At 43.5% G+C, this 16219-nt stretch overlaps 1 protein-coding gene across 1 annotated transcript in view; it reads left to right on the top strand.

Moving 5' to 3' along the window:
• LOC126473667 (uncharacterized) overlaps positions 1–16219 on the top strand; it is a 54332-nt gene that overhangs the window by 21955 nt on the left and 16158 nt on the right. The gene's annotated exons all lie outside the window — the stretch shown is intronic.

Genomic DNA, 16219 nt, shown 5'->3' with positions numbered 1-16219 from the left:
GACTTCAAACATAGACTATCAGTAAATAATTTAAATTACTGACCGACATAAATGTTCATATAATAAAGTTTATATCAAAGCTATTCTGATTATTCTCATACCAAAATCTTCATCCTTAAAACACTTTCATTGTCCTAAAATTTCTTTGTATTCAGAGTTCACATTATGTACTTAGACCCTCATAAAGATTATGAAAATTCTTGGTGTTTTTCCAGCCGTTCACTGGCAAGTTACCTTAAGAGGTCGCCCAATATGGGAACTGACGCCTTTCATAGCCGACCACTTCCGTAACAGACGCTACTAATTTCTGCAGCCGCCATCGACATGTAGAGAGACGCTGACCACATATCCGCTTCTTGGCTTGTTGCGAGTCACTGAATAAAAGAGGTGAACAGGAAGAACGGGAAAACTACAATGACCGCGTAGCCGCTTGTTGCAACTCACTGAATAAAAGAGGTGAACTAGAAGAACTGCAAAAGAAAGAAAGGAAAATACTCACAAAAACTTTAGGACCACAAAGAACAAAGAAACAACTGCACGAACAGGAGAAATTAAGGTCTATATAGAAACTTGGGAACAATTACACACACAATAAATTTTTTACCGTCATATGTATAGAAGGAACAGAAACAGGCTAAGAAGAAAATTTTTAACTTCAATTCGAAATTAAAAAACACCGTGGGATGGATGGAAGAGGCAAGAAAGGACTTGAGAAAACTTAACGTCGCAGGAAACACTATACACAACAGGAAAATTTTAAGGCTACTGATCAATGCCGCAAAATTTCCTGTTCAACAACGAAATTCACAACCAAGTACAGTGGTGTCAAATTAACAGGGGCGGACCATCAGCCAATACATGAAGAAGTTCTGCGAAGATAAAAAGAAAAAGATTGTACCTTTGTCTCAGGTTCTAAGGCGTCTATAATTGGCCAAATGCTTTAATTTTAAAAAAAGGAGCAACGAATTATCGCGAAATTTCACATGAAACTTGGAAAAACTGCTACTGAAACCTGTCTTTTACTAAAAGAAGCGTATGGCGAAGTTTGTTTATCACGTACACGAGTCTTTGAGTAGTTTAAGCGTTTCCAAGATGGTCGAGAAAGTGTTGACGATGACGACGGGCTAAACATGAAACCTACATAGGTAGGAATGATCATCAAAATAAAATAAGAGAAATCAGAGCTCGAACAGAAAGGTTTAGGTGTTCGTTTTTCCCGCGCGCTGTTCGGGAGTCGAATGGTAGAGAGATAGTATGATTGTGGTTCGATGAACCCTCTGCCAAGCACTTAAATGTGAATTGCAGAGTAGTCATGTAGATGTAGATGTATCAAAGAAGCAGGTAACCTTGTTCGATGTGATCGTCAGTTAAGTATTCGATCGACTGCTTAAATTGCAGTAATTGACAACGAATGTGTAAGCCAAATTTTACGTAATTATATTAACATCTGAAAAGTGTGTGTGAAACTGGTGCCAAAAATCCTGACGGTCGAACCAAAGGAAGCTCGTGAAAATGTTTGTAGTGACACATTATATACCGCTGGAAATGATCCTGGTTTCTTGGATAGAGTGAAAACATGTGACGAATCTAGGTTTTTCACTCGTGATCCGGAAACTAAGCGCCAAACCATGTACTGAGCACAACTTTACCGAGAGTGAAAAAGATTCATTGCGATTCTGATTGTTTTTTCCTCTATACTCACGGAACTTTGTATCTTCACTGGGTTCCTGAAGATCAAACTATTAACAAGAATTGCTACCATGAGGTACTTATTCATCTCCGCGAGAAGAAAAAAAAAATCGACGCGGATTGTGGAAGAAGAAGTCGTGGGTTTCGCACCAAGACAAAGCAACGGCTGGGCTCTGAGCACTATGGGACTTAACATCTATGGTCATCAGTCCCCTAGAACTTAGAACTACTTAAACCTAACTAACCTAAGGACATCACACAACACCCAGTCATCACGAGGCAGAGAAAATCCCTGACCCCGCCGGGAATCGAACCCAGGAACCCGGGCGCGGGAAGCGAGAACGCAACCTCACGACCACGAGCTGCGGACTCACGGCTGGGCACCGGTATACCCTGTCCAGGGCTTTCTAGCGAAGTACAGCGAACGAGTGTTTGAGACTCACATTATTCGCCTGACCTAGCACCAAGTGACTTTTATTTATTCCCCAAGGTCAGGAACAAGATTTCAGTCCGTTGAAGCAGTGAAAGAAAAAGCGGCATGCGTCATCAAGGAGCTCAGACAGGAAGACTTCCAGCACTGTTTCTGTCAGTGGAAAAGCAGCATGGAGCGCTGTAAGAATAGAGAAGGGGAGTATACTGAGGGTGGGAATATCGAAATATGTACGTCTTTGAAATAAAATGTTTTGCAGGAATAGTCCAGTTACTTTACAGCAATACCTCATATGCCGAAGTTTCCTGGTATCAGTTGCTTGGGACTGGAGCACAGAGTAATCCAAAACGTCTGTTTACATTTCTTTAGTCCGACTCTCGTATTGCTACAAACTATTTTCATTCCATCTTTATCTTTAGCGTTTCACACATATCAGCGCCAGAGCAATGTGAGTCAATCGTCTGAAAATCACGATGTTTTACTACGCAAGTCCTTCGATCTGTGATGCCGTTAACGCACTTACGAGGTAACCAACAGTTTGACATCAGTAGATCATAACCACGCCAAACGTAGCGTTTCTCTCACACATAAAGTATTGACAGGTGTGAAAGGCACGATAAGTGACTGGAAACATAGGACCACCCTGCCAGGGATCTTAGTTTCTTACAAATATTTAAACAGCGAACACGTAAGAAATACGTGAAGCGCAAGATTTTTCTAGTATCTTCGAGTGCTTGCGAAGTAAGGAGAAAAAAGTATATGTCGTCTGTGTACATGTGTAGTTTCTTCGTCAGAGGCAAGAATCACATGAGGTGTTTCATGAACTGCGTGTATCCGTCCATCTGTTCCAGGTAATAAATATATTGAAAAAGTTCTACTAAAAATCTTGCATTAGAGTAGTCAAAGGGAGACGGATGCTAGTTTACATGAATAGCTTTTCTCTATTTTACGCGAAAAAGATAGGCTGAGACGATATTGAGAATAGCGAGTTTATATTATCGTGTCAGAGCACAGCAATTAAACGAAAAAAAATTACAAGCGAGTGACACTGAATGACTTACTGTAGGGAAGGGCAACTTCGCGGTTTTCACAATGAAGCAGCAGTCTGGATCCAAACTCACCTGTGAAAGAAAAACAAGAGAAATGTTAGAAAATGAACTGTCATAACTGAGATACAGCGCAAGTTACTTTACATAACGAACAGCTGCGAAATCATATTCTCGCGCTCGTTTCTCTTATTGTCGTTAGGAAATTTGTACTTAAAATGCCATCGAACAAGTTACGAAGGAAATAAGCGACCCAGAACGACCAGTACATACAGAAAAAATTAGGGATATATTTTGATTTATTAGCGGAGTTGTGTACCGGCAAAACTACGCCAAGAGGATCAGTTCTTAATCAAAGAACGGGAGAATCATTCAACTGCGGTCATTGTAAGCGAAAAAAAGATTCTGTAAAACTCTCATCTGCCATCACCATAGTCTTATGGGATTGTAAATCCAAATTAACTGACGCACCGATGATTTTATATTAAATTTCTCTCGCTGTGACCTATTGAAACACGATTACTTGTAATGCCGTTTGGTTATAATACAGTTTGCGTATCCTCGAGAAATGGCGTCAGTAGCCCTTAAGTTCGTAAGCATGTTCGTAACAGCGTGCCGTGTGTTCGTAAGCACCAGCTCCGTGGAGACGCACAAATACCAGCACTAAACTTAAAAATAAATCGAAATATTACCATTAACGCTGCTAATGATACTATCGTCACCATAGAAACGACAAGTAGTTGTACAGGGCAGCGTCCCTCACGCACCGATTCTTCACCTATCATGACGGATAATCAGAGAAAACCGTGTGGTAGTACCATGTTATATTAAACTGATCAGCGCCAGTTGTTTACGCTTTCGTTATTAATAATAGATTCTATACAATACTGAGATTCTGTACAATAAATTACCAAAAGAGATTAAAGAAATTGCAATCATACACTTATTTAAAAAGGCAGCTAAGAAGTACGTGTTATGTAATACATTTTATACGTTGAAGGATTACTTAGATAAAACAGGAGAAAAATACGTAAACAAAGATTTCCATCCACATAGAAATGACGCAAAAAAATCAGTTTTTCTCACATTTTTTGGTAAAAAAAATGTTATACAAATAAATAATAATATGGATTATAAAACATCCAACATTCCACATAACATCTTCACACCATGTTTTTTTTTCTTCTTTTTTTCCTTTTGTAGAAATACTTACCCCCAATCTACGCTTAGCACAATACTAACACCTCTTCCCCCTCCTGAGCTCAAAATCTCACTCATTACAGAGGGGTGCTGACCCAGTTTTTCAGAATAGCAAATGGGAAGTTGCGGTACAGAAAATGGCCCAGAGATCACCAGTGTGTGTGGTGTGTGTGTGTGTGTGTGTGTGTGTGTGTGTGTGTGTTTATGTGTGTAGCGAGTGAAGTGTTATGAAACAATGTGTGTATAGTGTGTGCAGTGACTGAAGTGAGATGTGAGTGAACAGTGTGGCATCACAAAATTTAATAAGTTATTTGTAAGAAAAGTATTGTATACCAGGAGTATGATTGTCTCGAACTATAAGTCTCTAAATTTATGTGTATACGGATTAGCTTATTTTAAATTAGTCTTAACTTGTAAAAACTTTTACATGCCCTATTGTTGTTGTTGTGGTCTTCAGTCCTGAGACTGGTTTGATGCAGCTCTCCATGCTACTCTATCCTGTGCAAGCTTCCTCATCTCCCAGTACTTACTGCAACCTACATCCTTCTGAATCTGCTTAGTGTATTCATCTCTTGGTCTTCCTCTACGATTTTTACCCTCCACGCTGCCCTCCAATGCTAAATTGGTGATTCCTTGATGCCTCAGAATATGTCCTACCAGCCGATCCCTTCGTCTAGTCAAGTTGTGCCACAAACTTCTCTTCTCCCCAATCCTATTCAATACCTCCTCATTAGTTACGTGATCTACCCACCTTATCTTCAGCATTCTTCTGTAGCACCACATTTCGAAAGCTTCTATTCTCTTCTTGTGCAAACTAGTTATCGTCCATGTTTCACTTCCATACACGGCTACACTCCATACAAATACTTTCAGAAACGACTTCCTGACACTTAAATCTATACTCGATGTTAACAAATTTCTCTTCTTCAGAAACGCTTTCCTTGCCATTGCCAGTCTACATTTTATATCCTCTCTACTTCGCCCATCATCAGTTATTTTGCTCCCCAAATAGGAAAACTCCTTTACTGCTTTAAGTGTCTCATTTCCTAATGTATTTCCCTCAGCGTCACCCGACTTAATTCGACTACATTCCATATCCTCGTTTTGCTTTTGTTGATGTTTATCTTATATCCTCCTTTCAAGACACTATCCATTCCGTTCAACTGCTCTTCCAAGTCCTTTGGTGTCTCTGACACAATTACAATGTCATCGGCGAACCTCAAAGTTTTTACTTCTTCTCCATGAACTTTAATACCTACTCCGAATTTTTCTTTTGTTTCCTTTACTGCTTGCTCAATATACAGATTGAATAACATCGGGGAGAGGCTACAACCCTGTCTCACTCCTTTCCCAACCACTGCTTCCCTTTCATGCCCCTCGACTCTTATAACTGCCATCTGGTTTCTGTACAAATTGTAAATAGTCTTTCGCTCCCTGTATTTTACCCCTGCCACCTTCATAATTTGAAAGAGAGTATTCCAGTCAACACAGTCAAAAGCTTTCTCTAAGTCTACAAATGCTAGAAACGTAGGTTTGCCTTTCCTTAATCTTTCTTCTAAGATAAGTCGTAGTGTCAGTATTGCCTCACGTGTTCCAACATTTCTACGGGATCCAAACTGATCTTCCCCGAGGTCGGCTCCTACGAGTTTTTCCATTCGTCTGTAAAGAATTCGTGTTAGTATTTTGCAGCCGTGGCTTATTAAACTGATAGTTCGGTAATTTTCACATCTGTCAACACCTTCTTTCTTTGGGATTGGAATTATTATATTCTTCGTGAAGTCTGAGGGTATTTCGCCTGTCTCATACGTCTTGCTCACCAGATGGTAGAGTTTTGACAGGACTGGCTCTCCCAAGGCCGTCAGTAGTTCTAATGGAATGTTGTCTACTCCCGGGGCCTTGTTTCGACTCAGGTCTTTCAGTGCTCTGTCAAACTCTTCACGCAGTACCGTATCTCCCATTCCATCTTCATCTACATTCTCTTCCATATCTATAATATTGTCCTCAAGAACATGGCCCTTGTATAGACCATCTATATACTCCTTCCACCTTTCCGCTTTCCCTTCTTTGCTTATTACTGGATTTGCATCTGAGCTCTTTATATTCATGCAAGTCGTTCTCTTTTCTCCAAAGATCTCTTTAATTTTCCTGTAGGCAGTATCTATCTTACCCCTAGTGACATGCGCCTCTGCATCCTTATATTTGTCTTCTAGCTATCCCTGCTTAGACATTTAGCATTTCCTATCGATCTCATTTTTGAGCCGTTAGCTTCATTTAGTGCATTTTTGTATTTTCTCCTTTCATCAATTAAATTCAATATCTCTTCTGTCACCCAAGGATTTCTATTAGCGCTCGTCTTTTTACCTACTTGATCCTCTGCTGCTTTCACTATTTCGTCTCTTAAAGCTACCCATTCTTCTTCTACTGTATTTCTTTCCCCCATTCTTGTCAATCGTTCCCTAATGCTCTCCCTCAAGCTTTCTACAACCTCTAGTTCTTTTAGTTTATCCAGGTCCCATCTCCTCAATTTACACCTTTTTGGCAGTTTCTTGAGTTTTAATCTACAGTTCATAACCAATAGATTGTGGTCAGAGTCCACATCTTCCGCTGGAAATGTCTTACAATTTAAAATCTGATTCCTGGATCTCTGTCTTACCATTATATAATCTATCTGACACCTTCCAGTATTTCCAAGATTCTTCCATGTATACGACCTTGTTTCATGATTCTTGGATCAAGTGTTAGCTATGATTAAGTTATGCTCTGTGCAGAATTCTACCACGCGGCATCTTCCTTACTCCCATTCCATATTCCCCTACCATGTTTCCTTCTCTTCATTTTCCTACTATCGTGTTCCAGTCACCCATGACAATTAAATTTTCGTCTCCCTTCACTACCGGAATAATTTCTTTTATCTCATCAAACATTTCATGAATCTCTTCGTCATCTGCGGAGCTAGTTGGCATATAAACTTGTACTACTGTGGTAGGCGTGGGCTTCGTATCTATCTCGGCCACAATAATGCGTTCACTATGCTGTTTGTAGTAGCTTACCCGCACTCTTATCTTCCTATTCATTATTAAACCTACTCCAGCATTACCCCTATTTGATTTTGTATTTATAACCCTGTATTCGCCTGACCAAAAGTCTTGTTCCTCCTGCCACCGAACTTCACTAATTCCCACTATATCTAACTTTAACCTATCCATTTTCCTTTTTAAATTTTCTAGCCTACCTGCCCAATTAAGGGATCTGACATTCCACGCTCCGATCCGTAGAACGCCAGTTTTTTTTTTTTTTCCTGATAACGACGTCCTCTTGAGTAGTCCCCGCCAGGAGATCCGAATGGGGGACTATTTTACCTCCGGAATATTTTACCCAAGAGGACGCCATGATCAATTAACCATACAGTAAAGCTGTATGCCCTCGGGAAAAATTACGGCTGTAGTTTCCCCTTGCTTTCAGCCGTTCGCAGTATCACAGTAAGGCCGTTTTGGTTAGTGTTACAAGGCCAGATCAGTCAATCATCCAGACTGTTGCCCCTGCAACTACTGAAAAGGCTGCTGCCCCTCTTCAGGAACCACACGTTTGTCTGGCCTCTCAACAGATACCCCTCCGTTGTGGTTGCACCTACGGTACGGCTATCTGTATCACTGAGGCACGCAAGCCTCACCACCAAGGGCAAGGTCCATGGTTCATGAGGGGTTAGCTAGGGCGGGGTTAGCTAGAAGTTGAAAAATGCAGATGACAAAGGGGTATTCGTTGGACAAATATATTATACTAGAACTGACATGTGATTACATTTTCACGCAATTTGGGTGCATAGATCCTGAGAAATCAGTACCCAGAACAACCACCTCTGGCAGTAATAACGGCCTTGATACACCTGGGCATTGAGTCAAACAGAGCTGGGATGGCGTGTACAGGTACAGCTGCCCATGCAGCTTCAACACGATACCACAGTTCATCAAGAGTAGTGACTGGCGTATTGTGAGGAGCCAGTTGCTCTGCCACCATTGACTAGGCGTTTTCAATTGCTAAGAGATCTGGAGAATGTACTGGCCAAGGCAGCAGTCAAACATTTTCTGTGTCCAGTAAGGCCCGTACAGGACCTGCAACATGCGGTCGTGCATTATCCTGCTCAAATGTAGGGTTTCGCAGGGATAGAATGAAGGGTAGAGCCTCGGGTCGTAACACATCAGAAATGTAACGTACACTGTTCATAGTGTCGTCAATGCTAACATGAGGTGACCGAGACGTGTAAGCAATGGCACCCCATACCATCACGCCGGGTGATACGCCAGCACGGGGATGACGAATACACGCTTCCAATGTGCGTTCACCGCGATGTCGCCAAACGCTGATGCGACGCATCGTGATGCTGTAAACAGAACCTGGATCGATCCGAAAAAATGACGCTTTGCCATTCGTGCACACAGGTTCTTGCTTGAGTACACCATCGCAGGCGCTCATGTCTGTGATGTAGCGTCAAGGGTAACCGCAGCCACGGTCTCCGAGCTGATAGTCCATGCTGCTGCAAACGTCATCGAACTGTTCGTGCAGACGGTTGTTGTTTTGCAAACGTACCCATCTGTTGACTCAGGGATCGAGACGCGGCTGCACGATCCGTTACAGCCATGCGGATAGGATGCCTGTCATCTCGACTGCTAGTGATACGAGACCATTGGGATCCAGCACGGCGTTTCGTATTACCCTCCTGAACCCACTGATTCCATATTCTGCTAACAGTTATCGGATCTCACCAACGCGAGCAGCAATGTCTCGATACGATAAACCGCTATCGCGATAGGCTACAATCCGAATTTTATCAAAGTCGGAAACGTGATGGTACGCATTTCTCCTCCTTACACGAGGTATCACAACAACGTTTCACCAGGCAACCCCGGTCAACTGCTGTTTGTGTATGAGAAATCGGTTGGAAACTTTCCTCATGTCAGCACGTTGTAGGTGTCGCCACCGGCGCCAACCTTGTGTGAATGGTCTGAAAAGCTAATCATTTGCATATCTCAGTATCTTCTTCCTGTCGGTTAAATTTCGCGTATGTAGCACGTCATCTTCGTGGTGTAGCAATTTTAATGGCCAGTAGTGTAGAATTGTTTTTATAAAGAGGGATCTCTGGGTCCTTTTGATCATATACGAGTATTATATAAGTGTGCATGTGTGTGGGGGCGTGGTGGGGGGAAATGGGGGGGGGGGGAAGATGAGGACATATTCTGGTTGGGTACGTTGTCCGTAGACAAATGGCGGACATCTTTCGTGGCAAAATTGTAGCTCTTATCGTGATGAAACGCGGGAAGAAACTGGAAGCCGGAGGGCCAGCTTGAATTTTGTGGATCTGAGGGAGGTGAAGAGGCAGACACGACCGTTGTCAGTCCAGCAGGGCCGCAGACAATAAATCACGGACGTCGCTGGCCGGCAAAAGAACGACCGCGAAGCGCAGAGGGCTGAGTGTGTAGCGAGGCGGCGAGCAAAGCCGGCGTATGGGATCCCGCTCTCCCCAGCACCTCGGCGAGCTCTCCGCGCTTTACGAGCAGTTCGCGGCGGGGGGGAACTTGTCGCCGTTAAACCCCGGCAGCGGGACGAGACGTGATCGCCGAGTGCATCGCCACCCCCTCCGCCTCCCCCTTACACCCCCACCCTCTTTCTTTTTATCGCCGCAGACGGCGCGCGATACGCGTTGTTCTTCCAGGTTCCGCCAGACCGCCTCGTTCTGGATTTACGGTACGCCACTGGCAGATCGCGCGGATGAAATACGATTCAATTTCAGGAGGCGACGCGCTTTCGTCAAAGAAACGACACACACTTTTTTTTCGTCGCCGACATACCGATCAAATCGCGCGCCATTTGCCTAACAGATCTTATCTCGGCTGACGCGCGCCCGCGGTAACGCCGACATCTTTTGTCGTCAGTCGTAAAAAAGTTGTACCTTGGTGCAGACGGGAAGGGAGTCACAACCCTTCGCCGTAAAATATAAATTTGTAATGTCTGACATCTTTGTAGAAATATTGCAGAAACGAAACGACGGGTGAAAATGGAAGGTCCCGTACAACGTTACGTAGAATTATCTATAAAAATGCAATATCTGACAGAATGGAGTGACAGAAGGCGAGGAGGAAACGAAATGAAACTTCTTCGCGAGCTGAAAGGGTATGGATATTATGGCAGTGATGGCAAAATCTAGTGACATTTACATGTAACCACACATCAGTATCACGTTCCAACTCGTCTAGCCTACGTGGACTGGGTTGGAAAGAGTATCGTAAGGCTGAGAGAAGATAACCCACAACTGCAATAACTGGGCGTTGATATTTCGTCTACTGACAGTGGGACGGACTTCACGACCCATGTTGTTGTTGTTGTGGTCTTCAGTCCTGAGACTGGTTTGATGCAGCTCTCCATGCTATCCTATCCAGTGCAAGCTTCTTCATCTCCCAGTACTTACTGCAACCTACATGCTTCCGAATGTGCTTATTGTATTCATCTCTTGGTCTCCCTCTACGATTTTTACCATCCAGCTGCCCTCCAGTACTAAGTTGGTGATCCCTTGATGCCTCAGACCATGTCCTACCAAGCGATCCCTTCTTCTAGTCAAGTTGTGCCACATACTCCTCTTCTCCCCAATTCTATTCATTACCTCCTCATTAGTTACGTGATCTACCCATCTAATCTTCAGCATTCTTCTGTAGCACGACATTTCGAAATCTTCTAATCTCTTCTTGTCCAAACTATTTATCGTCCACGTTTCACTTCCAAACATGGCTACACTCCATACAAATACTTTCAGAAATGACTTCCTGACACTTAAATCTATATCCAATGTTAACAAATTTCTCTTTTTCAGAACGCTTTCCTTGCCATTGCCAGTCTACATTTTATATCCTCTCTACTTCGACCATCATCAGTTATTTTTCTCCCCAAATAGCAAAACTCCTTTACTACTTTAAGTGTCTCATTTCCTAATCTAATTCCCTCAGCATCACCCGACTTAATTCGACTACATTCCATTACCCCCGTTTTGCTTTTGTTGATGTTCATCTTATACCCTCTTTTCAAGACACTGTCCATTCCGTTCAACTGCTCTTCCTAGTCCTTTGCTGTCTCTAATAGAATTAGAATGTCATCGGCGAACCTCAAAGTTTTTATTTCTTCTCTATGGATTTCAATACCTACTCCGAATTTTTCTTTTGTTTCCTTTATTGCTTGCTCAATTTAGAGATTGAATAACATCGGGGAGAGGCTACAACCCTGTCTCACTCCCTTCCCAACCACTGCTTCCCTTTCGTGTCCCTCGACTCTTATAACTGCCGTCTGGTTTCTGTACAAATTGTAAATAGCCTCCCGCTCCATGTATTTTAGCCACCTTCAGAATTTGAAAGAGAGTATTCCAGTCAACATTGTCAAAAGCTTTCTCTAAGTCTACAAATGCTAGGAACGTAGGTTTGCCTTTCCTTAATCTTTCTTCTAAGATAAGTCGTAACGTCAGTATTGCCTCACGTGTTCCAATATTTCGAAATATTGGAACACGACCCATATATGTTCGATTTGCGACACATCTGGAGTTCTTGCTGGCTGCGTGAGTACTTCAGCATCACGCAGACTGTTCGCAGAAACACATGTAATGTTTGGATGAGAACTGGCTTGTTGAAAAATGACGCCACGATACAGTCGAATGAGAAGTGACACAAGAGGACACGGGGCGTCCACGACATACCGTTGCGCCGTCCGAGCTTCCTCCATCACTACCGACCACGACCCTAAGTCATGCCCGATGACTCTCCACATGATGAAGCCAGCAGTAACACGGCTGTGACTCTCCAAGACAACAGATGTATGGGACCTCTCCCGAGATAGCCCCCATACTCATCAACAATGGTCATCTAAGCTAGTGTAGAATCGCGATCCATCGCTGAACACAATCCCACGCCTCTCAGTAGCAGTCCATGCTCGCCGGTCATGGGACCACTTCCAACTAGCACTGTTAATATCTTTAAAAATATTGGAGTCGGATATATCGGTATTTAAAAAATATTATTATCGGCCCTCGATACATCGAAAAAAGTATAGATACGAGGGAAATCCCAAAAGTATATAGACCTGTTTATTTCTGCAATAGTTTACATCAGTTTATAGCTTGAACATTTAGCTATTTTTTCGACATAATCACCACTTCTGTGGATGCATTTTTGTAGACGCTGTGGCACGTTTTGTACGCCCATGTCACACCAGCTCGCCGCCATGCTGTTCAGAAAGTTATGAACCTCTTATTTCAATCCGTCGTCGGAGCTGAATCGCTTTCCGGCCAAGTGTTCTTTTAACTTACGGAACAGGGCGCCAATCAGGACTATAGGGTGGATGGGTGATTATGTTCCACTGAAACTGTTGCAGGAGAGCAACGGTTTGCCGAGCGATGTGTGGGCGAGCGTTGTCATGGAGAATGTGTACGCCCTTGCTCAGCATTCCTCTTCTCCGGTTCTGAATTGCCCGTTTGAGTTTTTTCACAGTCTCACAGTAATTGTCAGCGTTAATTGTGGTCCCAGTGGGCATAAAGTCGACCAACAATACCCCTTTCCGCCGCGCGGGATTAGCCGAGCGGTCTGGGCGCTGCAGTCATGGACGGTGCGGCTGGTCCGAGTCCTCCCTCGGTCATGGGTGTTTGTGTTTGTCCTTAGGATAATTTAGGTTAAGTAGTGTGTAAGCTTAGGGACTGATGACCTTAGCAGTTAAGTCCCATAAGATTTCACACACATTTGAACTTTTTTTTTTTAATACCCCATTCCGATCCCAAAAACCGGTTGTCAAGACTTCACCGGCAGACTGTGTTTGTTTGAACTTCCGCGGCTTTCGCGAAGAAGGATGCCGCCGCTGGCGTGATTGCTGCTTGGTCTCAGGTGTAAAGTGGTATTCATCAACTGCGACACAATCGCGTAGCCGGCCGGGATGGCCGAGCGGTTCTAGGCGCTACAGTCTGCAACCGCGCGACCACTACGGTCGCAGGTTCGAATCCTGCCTCGGGCATGGATGTGTGTGATGTCCTTAGGTTAGTTAGGTTTAAGTAGTTCTAAGTTCTAGGGGACTGATGACCTCAGAAGTTAAGTCCCATAGAGCTCAGAGCCATATGAACCAAATCGCGTACGCAGTGATCCAATACTGTCAAATGTTTTTTATTCCAGTCTCTGATCATAATGTCAATTCATTAGACGATGACCGGTTTCAGTACGTAAAGACCATCCTCACATCTTTTTTACACCATGTCCTACAGTGATAAGGCCATAATGGCATCGTCAAAACATATAAAAATAATCAGCACAGCATCGTCACATGGATCTAAAATAAGGTGTAGAACAGGCGACATCGTGCACTTCAAAGCGATCCGGACGCGCACTCGCAGATATTTTATGAAAGCATCTGCTCCCAGTGATTATTCTGCAATCGTGTAATCAAACAATGAAGTACACGGGAGTTGGACAGTTTACGGAATGGGGTTTAGCTTGTTGAAAGATAAATATATTTCATCTTGTCGAGTAATTAATGTGTTATTCAAAAATTAAATTTGTATTCTTATTGGCTCATTCATTACATTGAAACAGAAGAGAGGTTCAGAGGAAAGGCCGCTGGACCTGATGGGATACCAGTTCGATTTTACACAGAGTACGCGAAGGAACTTGCCCCCCTTCTTGCAGCGGTGTACCGTAGGTCTCTAGAGGAGCGTAGCGTTCCAAAGGATTGGAAAAGGGCACAGGTCATCCCCGTTTTCAAGAAGGGACGTCGAACAGATGTGCAGAACTATAGACGTATATCTCTAATGTCGATCAGTTGTAGAATTTTGGAACACGTACTATGTGCGAGTATAATGACTTTTCAGGAGAATAGAAATCTACTCTGTAGGAATCAACATCGGTTTCGAAAAAGCCGATCGTGTGAAACCCAGCTCGGGCTATTCGTCCACGAGACTCAGAGGGCCATATACACGGGTTCCCAGGTAGATGCAGTGTTTCTTGACTTCCAAAAAAAAAAAAAAAAAAATGGTTCAAATGGCTCTGAGCACTATGGGACTTAACTTCTGAGGTCATCAGTCCCCTAGAACTTAGAACTACTTAAAGCTAACTAACCTAGGGACATCACAGACACCCATGCCCGATGCAAGATTCGAACCTGCGACCGTAGCGGTCGCGTGCTCCCAGACTGAAGTGCCTAGAACCGCTCGGCCACTCGGGTCGGCTCTTGACTTCCACAAGGTGTTCGATACAGTTCCCCACAGTCGTTTAATGAACAAAGTAAGAGCATATGGACTACCAGACCAATTGTGTGATTGGATTGAAGAGTTCCTAGATAACAGAACGCAGCATGTCATTCTCAATGCAGAGAACTCTTTCGAAGTAAGAGTGATTTCAGGTGTGCCGCAGGGGAGTGTCGCAGGACCGTTGCTATTCACAATATACATAAATGACCTTGTGGATAACATCGGAAGTTCACTGAGGCTCTTTGCGGATGATGCTGTAGTATATCGAGAGGTTGTAACAACAGAAAATTGTACTGAAATGCAGGAGGATCTGCAACGAATTGACGCATGGTGCAGAAGGAAACATCCTTTATCATTTAGCTACAATATAGCAGGCCAGCAACTGGAAGCAGTTAAATCCATAACTTATCTGGGAGTAGGCATTATAAGTGATTTAAAATGGAATGATCATACAAAGTTGATCGTCGGTAAAGCAGATGCCAGACTGAGATTCATTGGAAGAATACTAAGGAAATGCAGTACGAAAACAAAGGAAGTAGGTTTCAGTACGCTTGTTCGCCCACTGCTTGAATACTGCTCACTGATCCGTACCAGATGGGGTTGATAGAAAAGATAGAGAAGATCCCACGGAGAGCAGCGCGCTTCGTTACAGGATCATTTAGTAATCGCGAAAGCGTTACGTAGATGAACTCCAGTGGAAGACTCTGCAGGAGAGACGCTCAGTAGCTCGGTACGGGCTTTTGTTGAAGTTTCGAGAACACACCTTCACCGAGGAGTCAAGCAGTATATTGCTCCCTCCTACGTATATCTCGCGAAGAGACCATGAGGATAAAAGCAGAGAGATTAGAGCCCACACAGAGGCATACCGAAAATCTTTCGTTCCACGAACAATACGAGACTGGAATAGAAGGGAGAACCGATAGAGGTACTCAAGGCACCCTCCGCCACACTCCGTCAGGTGGCTTGCAGAGTATGGATGTAGATGTAGATGTAGAAGTGTCTCCACTAATTTATCGAGGATATAATCTGCGGAGTGAGTGGTAGGTATGTAATGGGGACAGCAGTGTCCTGCTGAGGAAAAAGGCGATGTGGAAGTTAGCGTGAACTGCAGGTGGACGCTACGTGGGGGGTTATTACGACAGCGAGCGGCCGCACAGCTGGGCAGATGAAGCTGCTGTGTGGCAGAACGGCGGTCGCAATCGCGCCTGTATTTGTCATTACCGTTTTGTAGCCCTGCGCCGTTCGTACTATCCATGCAAATTCCAATGGGGTTAATCTGCTCAGGATCTCGAATTCAATTTCGCGATCTGATTATATGTAAAAGGGTTTACAATTAAGCGCAGCATTAAAATTAATTAAACTGGCGCGAAAATAGCATGTTTCGGCGGAGTCGGGCCCACTTTAATAGATTGCGCATCTGCATTAACACGGTAATTTTGTCCGTGTCGAAATAAATATGGAGCCAGAGAGAGTGCACGGAAAACCAAGGAACTTTTTTCCGTCTTTCAAATGGTCTAATTTTCTAAATACACTACTCGCCATTAAAATTGCTACACCAACAAGAAATGCGGATGATAAACGGATATTCAGTGGACA

This window comes from Schistocerca serialis, chromosome 4, assembly GCF_023864345.2.
Source record: "Schistocerca serialis cubense isolate TAMUIC-IGC-003099 chromosome 4, iqSchSeri2.2, whole genome shotgun sequence".
Classification (NCBI taxonomy): domain Eukaryota; kingdom Metazoa; phylum Arthropoda; class Insecta; order Orthoptera; family Acrididae; genus Schistocerca; species Schistocerca serialis.
Note: the sequence above shows the minus strand (reverse complement) of the source record. Positions and strands in the feature narration are given on the sequence as shown.